The sequence below is a fragment of the Haliotis rufescens genome, unplaced genomic scaffold (assembly GCF_023055435.1).
Source record: "Haliotis rufescens isolate VD_foot unplaced genomic scaffold, xgHalRufe1.0.p SCAF_8, whole genome shotgun sequence".
Lineage (NCBI taxonomy): Eukaryota > Metazoa > Mollusca > Gastropoda > Lepetellida > Haliotidae > Haliotis > Haliotis rufescens.
In genome coordinates, this window is record NW_025964372.1 from 35,801,827 (window position 1) to 35,819,880 (window position 18,054).

At 39.3% G+C, this 18,054-nt stretch overlaps 1 protein-coding gene across 11 annotated transcripts in view; it reads left to right on the top strand.

Moving 5' to 3' along the window:
* LOC124141828 overlaps positions 1–18,054 on the top strand; it is a 153,075-nt gene that overhangs the window by 19,159 nt on the left and 115,862 nt on the right. For 5 of the 11 annotated variants that reach the window (XM_048389012.1, XM_048389021.1, XM_048389025.1 and 2 more), the window contains exons 1-2: positions 15,052–15,577; positions 17,634–17,728. The gene's annotated coding sequence lies outside the window, so the exon portion shown is untranslated. Of the gene's footprint in view, positions 1–11,253; positions 11,273–15,050; positions 15,578–17,633; positions 17,729–18,054 lie in introns of those variants that run through there. The other 6 variants (XM_048389015.1, XM_048389022.1, XM_048389017.1 and 3 more) reach the window with 6 other exon arrangements.

Sequence of the window (18,054 nt, forward strand, 5' to 3'; positions counted from 1 at the left end):
CCGGTAGTCTAAACCACCAGACAAGCTTACTACTAACTATGCACACAGGTAAACATATTCAGTAGCAGAAAATGTTAATTGTTTTCCAGCCCAGATTTCCACCCCAAAATCCATGAACAGAGAAATGAAAAAGTCTTTCCTAAAGTGTGAATTCTTTCTGAAAATGATATACAAAACATAGCTCCTGTCAGAACATTCATGATGTTATGGTTGTTTGAACATACTGACTGCTGAATGCTCTCCATTTAGTTTACAAGGAGAAATCTATCACCATTATCCTTAACCAGTTCACAAATGGCAATACCATGAATAGGCATTAAATATACAGTGTTTGTTGTATCAACCTCAATAACCTCTAAAGTTTTGTATATACTTTCATGCTCATGAAATATACAATTTATCACCTATACTGATTTTGCTTATTTAAGTTCTGTATTTTATAAAGTATATTTCCCCATGTGCTCCATATTGTCCTTGTTTATGAAAGTTGTGAATTATGTATAGTATATTTCCCCATGTGCTCCATATTGTCCCGGTTTTTGAGAGATGTGAGTCATGAGTCATGTAGAGTATATTTCCCCATGTGCTCCATATTGTCCTTGTTTTTAAAAGTTGTGAGTCATGTAGAGTATATTTCCCCATGTGTTCCATATTGTCCTTGTTTTTGAAAGTTGTGAGTCATGTAGAGTATATTTCCCCATGTGTTCCATATTGTCCTTGTTTTTGAAAGTTGTGAGTCATGTAGAGTATATTTCCCCATGTGCTCCATATTGTCCCTGTTTTTGAAAGTTGTGAGTCATGTAGAGTATATTTCCCCATGTGCTCCATATTGTCCTTGTTTTTAAAAGTTGTGAGTTATGTAGAGTATATTTCCCCATGTGCTCCATATTGTCCTTGTTTTTAAAAGTTGTGAGTTATGTAGAGTATATTTCCCGATGCTATGTTGTCATTTTCTGATATTTTCGGGTTCTAAAAATTTAGCATTTGAGTAAATTTACATGTTGGATTAACTCCAGCATCGTTTGGTATCAGCACGTCAATAATCAGATTTTGTTGTTTGATTATTATGTCAACATAAATTTAACAGAATTAGTCAGAATGCAACCTTCTTTCAGTTTCTTAGCAGATAACTGTAACTCTAGCCACCTGGTTATGTTTAAATAGTATTATAAGCATCTATAGTACGCCAAATCATCAGTAATACATAGGTATATCATGCGTGATGCTATTATAGAGTATATTGCCCCTGTGTGACTCCAGCTGTGACCAGCTCATCGTCCCAGGAGGGTCTACATCAGATTTATACCATGTTCCATCAACTGTGTCAAGTTGATAGCTCCTGGTCAAATTAGAAGGCAATTACCTGCCCTTTATGGCCTACTGCCCACCTATTTAATGCTTGTTTCACTCAGGTGCCACTGGCAAAATTTGCTTTGATTCTTTCCTTATATAATAACGGGAGGTTAATTTTGTTTTCTTTGGTATGCTACTGCTAGGGTTATAAAAAGTTATTTTATTTTACATAGTATTAAACATTACTTAAGTGTTTCATTTGTAAAGAATACTGTCTAATGTTGCAGGTTTATGTTGAACATGTGAGTGTGGGTTGAATTTGGCCTGTACCTTTATCTGTGATTCATGGAAATTTATTCAAATTTGTGCAGTTAGTTTTAAGGATAATATGAGATGTTGGGGAGTGGATGGGCTAGAGGAAACGTCCACATATTTTCTTCAAGACAAATCCTTATAATTCTTGGAGGGGTTTTGTCTACATGTAGTATTTATGGCAAAATTCTGAAAATGCAGCGTAACTGATATTTTCAATCACTTGTTTAAAATTAAACTGATATTAATGATCTGTTGATATGGTGAAAACATGTATTGCAGCTGCGATAAGTGTCCATGTTTGTATTGAAGTAGAGCATCTGCCCAGAGTGTGGAAGTTGGTGGTTTCATCTCAGTCCTCATCATACCTAAAGACGTTAAAAGATGGCACTTGTTGTTACCCTGCCTGGTGTTTGGCATTAAGGGGATAAATCAAGCACTGGTGGGCTCCGAGTCAGTGTACTGTGTCTGAGTGGGGTATCCATGTCAAACTATGGCATGGTATATGGTATCTCAGTTGGCTAAAACAAGGACCGGTTGGCTCAGAGTCAGTATACTGTGTCCGAGTGGGGTATTGATGTTAAACTATGACATGGTATCTCAGTGGGCTAAAACAAGGACTGGTCGGCTTGGAGTGAGTATACTGTGTCTTAGTGGCGTATTCATATTAAACTGTGGCATGGTATCTGATTGGGCTAGTTTGCATGCACAACGCTATATAAGTGCAATACTCTTGGACGCGACATTAAACCCAATTTCCCCTCATCTGTATTGATGTACCTCAGGTGAGTGTTGGTCAGTCCTGACTGACCCGTGATGCACTGTAAGCCTTGTATTGATATAATGTACTTCTATTACCCATAGTTCATTGTCCTGTTGACAGGAACTTAATGACAACAGTATGGATTTCTCAGATTGTACCAAGTTTACCTTTTCAGGCCTCACATCTATAAACATGTGTTACAATGTGTTGTTATCCCCAAACAAACAAAGGCAATATATCACTAGCTTCGTCCCTCCATCACGTTTCTCTATCATAGCTCCACATCACCAATATGTCCTCTTGAAACTCAACACACACATGGACTAAGTGATTGAGAGATGCCTTTACCATTTGACTCCTTCAACACACAAGCCGGTACACCAGCCAAGGCGTCATGAGACCCCAGACACCGCAGGCCGGTACACCAGGCAGGCTCTAGCCACGTCAAAATAGTATATGATTTATTCACAATGTCTGAAATATGTATTTTAATTTGATTTATCATATTTTATTGATAGATTAAAAATTTATTCAGATTAAAAATTTATTCATAATTTCCCACAATGTTATTGAAAACAAAATTCTTGGACACGTGCTTCGACAACGGGTCAATATCAAGTATGTCACAGCTCATAACCTAGCATGATATGTCCACGAAGTTCCATATTTTTAAAATAGGTCGCAATTTCCTGCTTGAAACATTCAGAATAACACTATTTTACCAAAACCTTTTGCCTAAATCTGTAATTTATCATACACAAGCATGGCATCCATTGCTGTAATTTGATTGGTTGCCTTAGGTCACATGCTTAATTTTGACCAATCACAATACTTGTAGCAGATTTCAAAAGGAAGTGTCATTAGAAACCAATTTCTATCCAATAAAATTGCATGTGACAGCTACAAAAATTCTCCAGGGGAGGTTACTGTCATATTATTGAAGTCATAAGCTTTCTAATGATACCAAAGATCAAAGGAATGGTCGCATATGTTATTCGTACAATTAAGCTTTGGAAACAGAGGTATTACCCGGAGAGCCACTTTTATCTCAAAATGGTTGATGGCAGATAATATTTAAATTGTTTTTAAAATAATTTTCTGATTACATAACCATTGAAAATAGGAAAATGGATATTATGAAATCTTACACTTGCCAAAAATCGCCACAATTTTTGCTTCCTTGGTGCTTAATCTGGATGTTATGAATGTGTTAGCTTACACTTTTCAATTAAAACAAACTTAATTTAGTTGTAAGAACATTCTTTAAATAATGTGATGACAGTAGGATTAGACCTTTCAAATGGTGTATAACATGTAGTAGCAAAGATGTTTGACACGCAGATAATGTCCTTGATAAATGTAGGCTTTATCTATCACCCCAGGGACTCTGGTAACTCAATGTCGCAGCAGTAAAAGCTGGTGGTTGACTGGTGTTCAAAGAGTTGGAATGTTGAAGTTGTTTGAGGCCTCAGTAAAGCTTTCAAAATATTTTATGGTAGACATGTGGAGGACTTTTATCAAACCTGATGCATCAGTGACAAAAATGATGTCCGATGCAATTCCCAATTTTGGTGACAGTAATGGTGACAACAGACTTGTCCATCAAAAGTGAGTTTTTCACGACGTTTAGCCTTGATAAACTGCCAATCATTTGATTGTTTGATCCAGACTTGATTATTTACAGACCGCTGTCATATAGCTTGAATATTGCTGAGTGTGGCATTAAACAACAAACAAACCAACAAAAACCTTTCTCCTGATTGTTGACATATTGGCTTAGAAAAGCCATTACAAAAACTATAGTTGGTCTTGCTGAAGAACAATAGAAATGTCACTGGTTACTGATATTGTCCAGGGGCATGGGTGGCCCAGTCATCTAAGGCACAGCGATTTGCAAGTTGTGTCCCTTGTGTACCTATGATTGTGGGTTCAAATCCTGGTTCGCCCCGATTTATGTTTCAAGGTTTGTCAGCACCATACCCGTGCTCGTGGGTTTCACCAAAGTGGTAAAGGTCTGAGACCTGCATCACTTCGGGCTTTCCTCCCACATGAAGCTGACACGCCGTGATATAACTGGAATACTGTTAAAAGCGGTGTTAAACCTAACTCACTCACTCACTCACTACTGACATTGTCCAACAAACAGGTAACTAACATTGTCCTAGAAACAGAGCTGATGAGAATTCAAAGACCAGCACATGCCCTTCTTCACAGCTGCTGCTGATGATGAGAGAATCATCGTAACGATTCCTGATTCAGGTGATCTATAGGTTTGTCGTGTCACAATGTCAGTCCAGAAGGACCACTAGAGCAAAGTTCACACGCTACTGTGTTCATTTCATTGATAAATAAATCTATCACCATTCCATTCCAACCAAGTACCGTATTTGCCATATTAGGCACCATATATACCCTGTAATATTTGCTTTATGACAAAATGTGAGAATTAAGGAATTATATTGTTATGGCTTAAGAATTAAATTAATGAGCTTCTTCAGAAGCACCCGATCATGGCTTACCCATTATCACCTGATTAGGGAGGAGGTCAAAAGATTAATCATCATGTGTGGTTTTAATAAGCCCCTCTTGTAGGGCTGGGACGATTCCAAATTTACTACCCAGGTACTCGACCCCATATTACCCAACCCTACCCGGGTAACCCACTGCAAGTCCCAAGAGTTGGGAACAAAATGTCTGATTTGTAATTGTTTTACCACAGCCAAAGGATAAAACTATTTAGATACATGTATCAAATAATCAGATCATGCGTTCACTGAAGTTGACTGAAGCTTTTTCTGTACTCAAACATATACAAGTCAAAAGGAATGTGTGCATCGTCAGAAAGAAATGCGAACATTTATCACTTGTAGACTAACCACTGAGCTATAGTGAGTTTATGTCATTAAACATTATATCACGTGACTAACCACGGGTCCGGGGAGTCCTGTGGGTACCCGGGTCCTACTCAGGACCCACCCGACCCGAGTACCTGATTTACCCGTCCCAGCCCAACCCTCTTGGTCATTTTTCTTATCGCCCTGAACGTTTATTACGGCAAATTTTTGGTTTTGACTATTCCAGGCCAAATTTGCTATGGAGGTCTTTACAAAAGTAAGCTAACTAAACTTGGGATCAGGTGGTCAAAATGGTGGTGGCATTGATTGTTGTTGATACCGTCGACCACTGGTTTGTCTGGTCCAGACAGGCTTGTTTACATAGGCTCTCTAGGGTAGGTGTAATACTGATGACTGGAGAGTAAAACCCCATTTACATATTAACTTCTTGAAATAAGGAGAAACATAATATATGTGGTCAATCATGACTTCGACCGCCCCTGTAGTCTTGGGGTAGAGCGTCAGCTCGGAGAGCGGAAGGTCTGGGGTTCCTTCCCTGGCCGCATCATACCAAAAGATGTTAAAAGATGGTACTTGTTGTTACCCTGTCTGGCGTGGCATTAAGGGGCTAAAACAAGGACTGGTCGGCTTGGAGTCAGTATACTGTGTCTGAGTGGGTTATTCATGTTAAACTGCGGCACAGTACCTCCGCAGTACCTTAGTCTGGACTAGTACAAGCAGCCACACACACACACATTGCTATATATTAGTGCAATAATCTAAAGCACGATGTTAAACCCTATTTCACCTCAACTCACCCATCATGAAATCATGTAAACAGTAAACATGAAGACAGTAGGATTTATTCTTTTTTGTCCAAATCAATTTAACATCACTGGTTATAAGTATAATAAGAACTAATCAGCTCACTTTTGAAACAATACAGTATCTGTCTCTATTTCAACTTGGTACTTAAATTTTTTATACATACGAAATTCTGACATCATATGTGTCAATTGTATTTGATTTATAACTAATAACAAATACATATGATCTATATATACTTGACAAAAAAGATCAGGGATCATGAATGTTTTGGGGAATGTTTTTATGAAACTGTCTTCACTACAAAAAAATATCCCCAAAATATTCATGATCCTTTACTGTTTTTGTTCAGCTTCTTTCAATTAACAAAGGGCTAATAACTGTTTCTCAGCAATTATTTTATTTAGGGTCATAAGGTTTAAAAAGGATAATGAGTTCATTATGAGAATAATCCTATTACATGTATTATGACAAGAAGTAGACAGGTGTAGACAGGTCTAGGTGGGCAACCCCTCAACCACTACCTGCTACAGGAAGTAGGGGATAAGCAGACGTAACGCTCGTCTCTTCCGCCATGTAATACTATAATTACCTGTGTGGTACGTAAGCTATGCTGGTCTGACTGTATGGTTATTTTGTGGTCCTAGGGTGTTTTGTATAATACTAACCCATACTTTAGCCATAGGAAATGGGAAGAGATTACACAATTTCACATCTGAGTTACCTCCCTTGTTTGAGGTCCTATGTTGTTGTAAACTCAAATTACGTATCGTAAACGGAATATGCCTTAAGGCGTATTTAGCCTTAAAAGGTACCGCAATTCATTAGCATTTGCATCAGAGGTAGAGTAGATTTTAATGCTTCGATCTTTTCAATGTGGTGAAGGTTTAAATCGATGATTGCTATTTTTGGCTTGTCCCTGTTTTGAATCAAGAAGAAGTTATTGATTGCCTATAGATTTGTTATGGCTATTTTAATGCATACTCAATACAGCAGGTTTCACAATGTTTGTGATTTTAACAAATCAGGGCAGCAGCTGGTGTCTGTTGATAAAAACCTGAACACGATATCGCACATGTTGGCAGGAATAATTGCAGACTCAAGAACAATATTTAGCTTACAAATGTCAGAATAGATATATATAATGAGGAGTTTGTGTATCCATCGCTCCATAAATTATTGTTTCCAAATTCATTTCATGTTTAATAAACCTTAAACAAAATGTCGACAATGGCAGCCATTTTGAAAAATCATGTTTGTGCCTTACTAAGGATTGTCACAGCGCCTTTGGTTTGGGTTCTACAAATTAGCATTTCAAAATGCCAACTGACAATTACAGAATTCTTTATAAGTATAAATTATAAGTATTAACTTCTATGGTGATGTGGCAATCAAATCAGATGTTTCAGAGGTTGTTATTGTGATTTGAATCAGATTCTCATCTGATCAGGACCAATCAAAATCAAAGTCATGTTAGAATGGTTATTTGATTTTTTTGTCAGTTTTATACAAACTTAGTCAGATAAGAATGTTGTTAAAAGGTATGTAAACAGTTTTGTCACATAAATTGTTACAATAACATGGGTTAACACTAGTTTACAATAAAATGGGTTAATCCTTGATAGAGATCAGTGACCTGTGAGGTAATTGGCTCTCACTATTCTGACTTGTGTTATCAGATAGAAGCTAGGTTTGGCAGAGTCTGGGATCAGTTGTGGGCCATATACTATTTACCCAGGACTTATTTTGCTCAGGCATGTTTACTCATTTGATTAGGATTAAGTTGTGGAGTTGTTTGCATTATATATACAAAAAAGAGTTAAGGATCATGAATTGTTTTTTGAAATTATTTTATAGTGAAGACTGAGCATACGAGTTGATAAAACTATCTCCAAAAATATTCATGATCCCTAACTTGTTTTGGTCAGTATAGGTATAATGTATGCATGTACTACAGCTTTTGTATGTAGATGCCACCGAACTATACCACAAATTATCCACATTGTCAACTCATAAATATATTGAATTAAGATGTGTTCTTTGTGACATAAGTTTTAGAGTGCATTTGAATGTTAATAAAATTTATCTTTTGTATGTTGCTTTTCTTAATAAACGATTTTTGTACAATTTTGAAACAAACAAAACGTGACAAGTGTACACTTATTGTGTAGCTGTATATGATATCAATATCTAGGTATTTATATGTTAATCAAATTTGTCAATCTTCATCAGCAAAGGTATATGGGGTTTCCAAAAATAAATGGATTATTTACATCTTTGAAATGAAATGGATGATATGTAAAGTAAATGTTTGCATAATGTCAAACTCCAGCAACTGTGTGTCTTTTGTACACCTGTTCAGGTGTGTTCAGGTGTGTTCAGGTGTGTTCAGGTACCACAGCTAGATGGTAACACGACTACGTTAGAGCTATCATGGGAAAGGCTGTCATTAAGTATATTTGGCATTGTGTGGTGCTTGGTTTGCGTTTGGTGTGGTGTGGTGTGACATAGGGTGAGCGTGGTGTGGGGTGTGATGTGGTGTGGTGTGGTGTGGTGTGGTGTGGTGTGGTGTGGTGTGGTGTGGTGTTGCATGGCCATGGTGTGGCATGGTGTGTTGTGTTTCGTGGCGTGGCGTGTTGCGTGGCGTGTTGCGTGGCATGTTGGCATGGCGTGGGGTGGCGTGGCGTGTGGTGTGTGTGTTGTGTTGTGTTGTGTTGTGTTGTGTTGTGTTGTGTTGTGGCATGGCATTTTGTGGCATTGCGTGGCGTGGTGTGGCGTGGCGTGGCTTGGTGTGGTGTGTGGTATAACATGGCATTGCATAGGATGTGGTATGGTGTGGCAGGCGGTGCATTGCGTGTAGTTTTCCTCAATACTCAATTATCAATACCCACAGGCACATAGTACATATATAACAATGTATGTGTGGAGAGGCTGTACATACAGGTTACATTCTTACTGACATGGCATGATAAATAAACATTAACAAGTTACCAACAACATTTTTATTGACTGATATCATGAAAGAAACAACTTAAGCTATATGTTAACAAAAACACTAGTATGGTTTTAGATATGTTTTTCTCAAGTTATCATTGTTAGTGTATACCAATAAAAAGTGATATTCACCCTCTGCTGAATTTAAATTACATTGTGAAAACAGTTTCTGAGTTCTAGGTATGTTACTATGCCTCCCTCATTTAATCTTTAAACTGTGTGCTCTACAGCAGAGCACTACAATAGTGATAACAATGTTCTTAACTGTCCCAGGTGTCCATCCAGTAGAAGTATATTTATATCGACCGTAGGCTGTTGTTTGTTGTTTGTTGTTTCGAGTCTGGACCAGACAATTCAGTGATTGACAACTTGAGCATAGATCCACACAATTGGGATACCATTACATGCATCAACCAAGTCTAGTCCAGACTCGATCATTTACAGACCGCTGTCATATTGCTGGAATATTGCTGAGTGCATCATTTATAAACAACAAACAAAACATTGCAAGCAAAAAAAGATGAAATGTGAAAGTCTGACAACTGGTAGTCTAGATCATGTACTTTGTGTACCCCCTGATAAGTGCAAATTGGCACGGCTCCAATGGCCGAAAGCTATGAATACACAATGTCATTTAGAAAGTGGTCAAATGTAACAAATGTCATAGCTACCTTGTCAGGAAAGAATTGTCAGCATTTATAAGATCATCGCTTCTACAAGCCACCAACTCATTAACACATACATTTTTAAAGCAACCTTGAGAGACAGAGCATGACTGACATCAGTGGGAGGTATTCTAGACTGTCTCACAGTCCCTGGAGCAAATTGTTTTCCCTTCTGTCCAGCCCGACTGTCATTTTGTAATCTTAAATGAAGCAAGTCTAGATTCTGTACAATCTCTATCACAGTCCCTGAACCAATATTCTTTTCCATCCACCCAGCTCTTTCTGTAAAACTAAAGCTCTAAATGAAGCAAGTCTGGATTTTCTACAATCTCTATCACTGTCCCTGAACCAATATCCTTTCCCATCCACCCAGCTCTTGTATCCTAGGCCAATGTATAACAGTGTATTGTACCCTGGACTGATGTATAACAGTGTATTGTACCCTGGATTGATGTATAACAGTGTATTGTACCCTAGGCCAATGTATAACAGTGAATTGTACCCTGGGCCGATGTATAACAATGTATTGTACCCTTGGCTGATGTATTTTGGTGTATTGTACCCTGGGCCGATGTATAACAATGTATTGTACCTTGGGCCGATGTATAACAGTATATTGTACCCTGGGCCCATGTATAACAATGTATAATTGTTAACCTGGGCCTATGTATAACAATGTATTGTACCCTGGGCTGAAGTATCTTGGTGTATTGTATCCTGTGCCGATGTATAACAATGTATTGTACCCTGAGCCGATGCATAACAATGTATTGTACCCTGGGCCGATGTTTAACAATGTATTGTACCCTGAGCCTATGTATAACAATGTATTGTACCCTGGGCTGATGTATAACAGTGTATTGTATCCTGGGCCGATGTATAACGATGTATTGTACCCTAGGCCTATGTATAACAGTGTATTGTACCCTAGGCCTATGTATAACAATGTATTGTACCCTGGGCTGATGTATAACAGTGTATTGTATCCTGGGCCTATGTATAACAATGTATTGTACCCTGGGCTGATGTATCTTGGTGTATTGTATCCTGGGCCGATGTATATTCAAGCATTGTTTCCTTGGCTGATGTATTGTGACGTATTGATGCAACAATGAATGCTGCTCTGGCGACCAGCATTACATAAACACATTTGTCAAGAAACAACCTTTCTGTAATTATTAATAATATTGATTTATTTGATAAACAGTCAGGGAACCATGAATTATTTACCATCCCCTGTGGCGGGCCGATTGTGCTGATCACATGGAATAATGACACATAGCATACTTATCATCCCTTCAGCTGGAAAACATTCTGCTTGTTCTCTCTGTTATTTTGTGACAGTAAAACTGCTAGATTTGCAGCGCTATTGCCGCAGAAGGGCATTAGTGTGTGAATAAGCTATTGTGGAAGCAGTGTTGTCCACACCGGCTAGAGTCGCCAGATGTGTGGACCAGCTGACTGACTGAGTCACGCGTCCCCTACCTTCATACTTACTCTGTACTTTCAAGCCTCTGGATCTGATTTTCATTTGACGGAATCGTTTTTCAAGAAAATAGCCAGGATTGCTGGTTTATTTTAAACAAGTAAGGAGATTGTTTTTCAAGTAATTTTCATAGGGTGTTAGTGAGCATAAAATGATCAAGATTATTGTAAAGATTTATGTAATGCTTTAAGTTATTTGCACTGATATTTGATTTTCGACTATGGAGGTGTCCTTGGATCTTCATGATGCATCATTGGGCACACCAGAAACCTATCGTGGGTTCGAATCCTGGTTCACCCTGATTATGTGTCTAGGTTCACCCTGATTATGTGTCTAGGTTCACCCTGATTATGTGTCTAGGTTCACCCTGATTATGTGTCTAGGTTCACCCTGATTATGTGTCTAGGTTCACCCTGATTATGTGTCTAGGTTCACCCTGATTATGTGTCTAGGTTCACCCTGATTATGTGTCTAGGTTCACCCTGATTATGTGTCTAGGTTCACCCTGATTATGTGTCTAGGTTCACCCTGATTATGTTTCTAGGTTCACCCTGATTATGTTTCTAGGTTCACCCTGATTATGTTTCTAGGTTCACCCTGATTATGTTTCTAGGTTTGTCAGCACCATACCTGTGCTCGTGGGTTTCACCAAAGTGATAAAACGTCTGAGACCTGTATTACTTAGGGCTTTCCTCCCACATCAAACTGACATGCCATGTACTGTTCAAAGCAGTGTTAAACCCAACTCACTCACTCATATCAGAGTAATTGATCTGATCTTGATGAGATTGCTCAAGATATAAATTTAACAATAACTGCATCGATTGTTTCATTAAGTTGAAGAAATGTGAAGGTTGGGTCTGCTATGCTCGATCTTACTCACTAATGTCAGTGTTTTCTTATGATTCTAAAAGTCACAAGAATTATTGTTTGGTAGCATATTTTAGGACCTCCAACTTCACCCCAAAGCTCAACCCACACTTCACCCCAAAACCCCACCCACACTTCACTCCAAAACCCCACCCACACTTCACCCCAAAACCCCACCCACACATCACCCCAAGGCCCCACCCACACTTCACCCCAAAGCCCTACCCACACTTCATCCCAAAACCCCACCCACACTTCACCCCAAAACCCCACCCACACTTCACCCCAAAGCCCCACCCACACCTCTCCCCAAAGCCCCACCCACACTTCACCCAGAAGCTCAACCCGCACTTCACCCCAAAGCCCTACCCACACATCACCCCAAGGCCCCACCCACACTTCACCCCAAAGCCCTACCCACACATCACCCCAAGGCCCCACCCACACTTCACCCCAAAACCCCACCCACACTTCCCCCCTAAGCCCCACCAACACTTCTTCTCAAAGCCCCACTCACACTTCTTCCCAAAGCCCCACCCACACTTCGCCCCAAAGCCCCACCCACACTTCACCCCAAGGCCCCGCCCACACTTCACCCAGAAGCTCAACCCACACTTCACCCCAAAGCCCCACCCACACATCACCGCAAGGCCCCACCCATACTTCACCCAAAAGCTCAACCCACACATCACCCCAAAGCTCAACCCACACCCCCAAACCCCTCCCACACTTCACCACAAAACTCCACCACCCTTCACCACAAAGCCCCACCCACACTTCAACCTGGATCCAAGTACACTTCAACTCCAACCCCTAATAAAACCTATGGTGACAAAAAAAAACAACTTTCACTACAGCCTCACTTTCTGTCAGCCATTACAATTCATACAAAAAACAGACCACCCTGCACTTGAAAGTAAAATCGTGATGGTAAAAAACATATCTGCGAGGAACCCATAATCCCCTTCATAAACAAACTCAGTATTCCTGGCCGGTAGACCTAAATACCTGCTTGTGTATATAGGGCTTTGCAGTACACGCGTGGATCGGGTTTCAGCTATAGATAGCAGTGGCAGCACCAACATTATATAATGCCATGTACAGGTATATCGATTACCATCTCGGCAGATACACCATGGTATTGTCTCACTGGGTATCACAGGTGAGTTGACTAGCAACTTCATAAATACTGGACTGTTATCCTCACAACTAATATCATGTCACAAAACACTCGTATTGTTTACAGAAAGTGAAGGCATGTCTCTTTTGGTGGTTGTAGGAAAGCCTGTGAATGGTACACTGAAAGGCAATCACAGAAGTAGGTTTGAAGTAAGGTTTGGAAGTATCAGTATACTTACTGTATACACAGCTTCTGGTTTTGTTATAGTAGATCCTGTTACAGGTCATCGACGTGCTGATTTAAGTGGGGATTGGGTGGTCCCAGATTGTGTTTGTTTGTTGTTAAACGCCAAACTCAGCAATATTCCAGTCATATGACGGTGGCACAGATTGTGATTACTTGTACTATAAAACAATGGTGTGCCTGTCCCAGATATTTGCATGGCTGGAATATTGCTAACTGGGATATTAAAACAATATTCACTCTTTCTATAATGAGGACTAATGAATCAAATATTGATTATGATTATGATGAAAATGATGATGATGATGACAGCTATGAGGAGGAAGAGGATGACGATGATGATGATGATGACGATGATGATGATGATGATGATGATGATGATCATTAGGAGGATGAGGATGACGACAATGATAGTGATGATGATCATATGTTTCCTCCATCTTAAACTGTTATATACAGAAAAATATGAAATATTATTGGTTGCAGAATTTCTACACTTCCTACATAGTTCAAATACAGAAAATTACACTGATGAAAACATCACTGCAATAAACTGCACAAAATGCACTTATCAATTTAAAAAAAAATAATTGAAAGGAAGTGAGAGTGCTGATTGACCTTGAGTGTGTTTGAGCGGGACATGCAATAGGGATGTTGGTTACTGGTCACAGGGGGTTGCCAAGCAGATTATTTAATTACCTTCAGACATCTTGACCTTTAAACATAACTTCCTCCGCATCATGGAAGATCATAGGACGGCAGTAATAACCTGCTACATCTTCACTCCGCAACATCGTCCCGAGAGACATGCAATAAGTTGCAGGCATCTGTCACAGGAGAGTCTGGAGTCCCGGCCCGGCCAGGGATGCTGCTCAGTGCCTTGACATGTACTGATACTGATGTTTTACATGAGGATGTAGCAGGGAGCTAGAACCATAAGGAGAAGGTAAAATAACCTTGTCCAATGTTCTGACAATATTGCTGTTGACAGTTGTTGGTAATACGTGAAAATATCTCCCCTGGAATATATTCAATGATTTTGTAGTTTTGAACTATTAACCTTGTCAAATATTCTGACAACATTCATGTTGACTGTTGTCGGTATTACGTGGAAATGGCTCCTAGGGAATATATTAAATGATTTTGTAGTTTTGAAATATTAACCTTGTCCAATATTCTGACAACATTCCTGTTGACTGTTGTCAGTATTATGTGGAAATAGCTCCTAGGGAATATATTTAATGAATTTGTAGTTTTAAATTATTAACATTATATATCCTTGTCCAATATTCTGGCAATATTCCTGTTGGCTGTTGGTGGTAATACGTGGAAATAGGGAATATATTCAATGATTTTTTAGTTTTGAATTATTAACATTTTTAGCCTTGTCCAAGGAGTTTTTAGTTTTGAATTATAAACATTTTTTATGTGGTGTATATGAATTAATGTAAATGTAATACTAGGGTTTATCAGTGTTATTTAATTACATTGTGGTTTCCAGTTGATAAGCCTGATAATTATTTGAAGCTGTCTCCTAATTCAACTGTTGCTATTCATCCATTGTGTAACAAATTAGTGCATATCATGACACTAAGTGCTCAGTGCGCACAGAGCCACATTGTTACACAAGGTGACATTAGCATATCAACCCATCTCCTCAGCAACTGGTATACAGCTCTATAATCCCCCCTGCAGCTGTGGGTCGGAGGGGAATACAATTTGTTTAGCTCGACCAGCCTGCCAATTGTTTTATGTGTTTACGATGTCTCCATCAAGGAAGTTGCATGGCCGTTGAAGTATACTACCTATGTGGAACAATCGTGATATATACAGCATGTGATGATTGATGGGTGATGACACATCATCCCTGACAGCTGACTGGGACTAAGTGTTTTGGAGAAAGGGTGGAATTATACAAGATGCTCATTCAGTTGGGATACCAAGTTTGTTTCTACCAGCTGGTCACTGGGGTGGATAAAAAAAGTGGACGGTTTATTTAATTGTGTTTGCGATAACATCGAGTGTGTTGCCTGAACGAGAAGTATCACTTGTGTTTATTCCATCCAGCTCGGCTGTGCCACAGCAACAAGCTGATCAGGATACTTTATCAAAGCTGCTGCATGGACTTATTGGAAGTATTCAAGAATATTAATTAATCAACAGATTGGTCAGGTGGGAGGATTTGCATTTTTTAAAGTCAGTCTTGGGAATTTCAGATTTCTTTTCACTGTCGGATCCATATGGGGTGCATGCACCCCCTTTCTTCAGACACGTTACATGTTGGCTGCACCTTCGGTCAAGTCACTTTGTCACTTAGGTATTATGTGCACCCCCTTTTCAAAATCCTGGATCCGACTCTGCTTTTGAAGTGATCAGAACTGTACGGGTGAATCTTGTGTGGGCTGCTCGTTTCATGTATGTTTACCTGGTGTGTATTGATTAGGACCCTGTTCCTCAAGGCGATCTTAGCGCTACGATGATCGTAAGCCTATGTTAAAGTATGGGACTTACAATCACCTTAGCGATAAGATCACTTTGAGGAATGGGACCCAGAACTGTACAGCTGAATCTTGTGTGGGATATGCTTCTTAGATGTATGTTTACCTGGTGTGTATGAGCCAGTGTACGCCGTGCATCCCCCTAGTGAACCTAAACAAATCAATAGACATGCAAAACATTGAATATTGAACTGTCCTATTATAACACAGATAACATTCACCCAGGTTCATATGTATGGATTTGATTGAATCGTCCGTGATGTCTGATATTGACGTTAACCTACCAGTAAGAAGGCAACTTCTTTTCTCATAAACATCTCCGTAAAATATTCACTCTATTTCTAAACTAATTTGTATTGACCTGAGAGAAAATATTCTCCGTGTGAAATCCACAGTGTTTTGTCCTGAAATGAGAGTAAATCATTATTGATATTTCAGTTATCAGGACATGGAATCTAATAAAATATAAGCTAACCTTCGTATTTATGGGAATTACCTCAAAACTTGCGCCATCACTGTGTGACAAGTGTGTATATTATGAACACTATCGTCTAAATAAATCGCTGTGTGTGTGACATATGATCCCCCTAAATGCATTTGTTATGGGAACATGTACAAATTGTATATATACCCTGGCCATATGGAATATAGGTATGGTATAAACCTGTTATACACCGCCAAGTGTGATCGTATTGTTTTCACTCCCAGATCGTCAGGGATTGGCTTTCATGATTATTATCTCAAGTTGGGGTGGAGTACTGTATGTTTGTTTGACATGGGTGGATAGATAGGTGTAGAGATAGATACGGGTAGATCGATCATCTCTGTGCAAGGAACTACTGACTGGTGAGTGGGGGATATGGATATGTTATTATAACATGTTCAGGATGGTGGAAGTGAAAGTGAAACGTTAGTGAGGCATGTTGTCACCACCATCTGTATCGAGGGATGCAGTACAAGCTATAGCCTCTGGTGGCATTTTTCACACAGTCTCTCTGAGCCATGCGATTGTCAATACTCCATGTAATTGTAAGTAGTAACATGGGAGATTTCTATTTGTTTACTCTGATGAACATTGTATTCAATACAAACTTCGTGTATCGGGTATTAGTCCTTATCTTGTGCAGTGGTTGTTGAGTGGGACGTTGTCTAGTTATAACTGACACGAAGGCTGGTGACTTAGAGTGAGTGAGTGAGTATGGTTTTACGCCGCTTTTATCAATATTCCAGCAATATCATGGCAGGGGACACCAGAAATGGGCTTTACACATTGTACCCATGTCGGGAATCGAACCCGGGTCTTCGGCGTGACGAGCGAACGCTTTAACCACGAGGCTACCCGACCGCCCCTGGTGACTTAGAGAGATGTGATATGTTGACTGTATAGTATTGGAAGTAATTTCCTTGTAATTTCCTTGTCTTCAGCAACTTAACCGAAGCTTGTTGTTAGTGGTAACTAATGTGATCAGGTGGTCAGGCTCACTGTCATCGTATCCCAGTTGCATAGATTGATACTCATGATGTCAATCACTGGATTATTTGGTCTGCACTGAATAATTTACAGACAGCCATCATATAGCAGGAATGTTGATGAGTGTGGTGTTAAACTACAAATGCCATTATAAAACTGGAATATTGCTGAGTGCAAAACAAAAAAACAAGGGATTAATTGTGTTTCAGTTAATGTAATTGTTTTTTTAAAAAGTCAAGCAGTTTTGTTTTTGTTTCAGGAAATTGTGAGATTCAGAGGCAGGTGCACCCTACCAAGGACAGTCCAACATCCAAACCAAGGGACACAATAACCAACTTCAACTGAAATATGTAGGTAAGTACTCTCTGACTTAATTAATGTCATATTGATGTACATCTAGCGTAAAAGTCATCATACAGGGCAGGGCTTCACGGAGGACGTCATACCCAGTGTAAAGTCTGAAAGTATACCCCCCCTTCAAAGTATACCCCCCTTTACCAGAATCAACCCCCAGCGGTTATACTCTGGGAGTTACCAGAATCTACCCCGGGTTATAACTATAATTGGTTTCAAAATGATTTTATATGCAATCAAAAATAGCTAGGTCTATTCACAAAGCATATTAAAGCTTATTCAATAACATAAGTGTAGGACGTTTCCTCACACAATTCTCAACACCA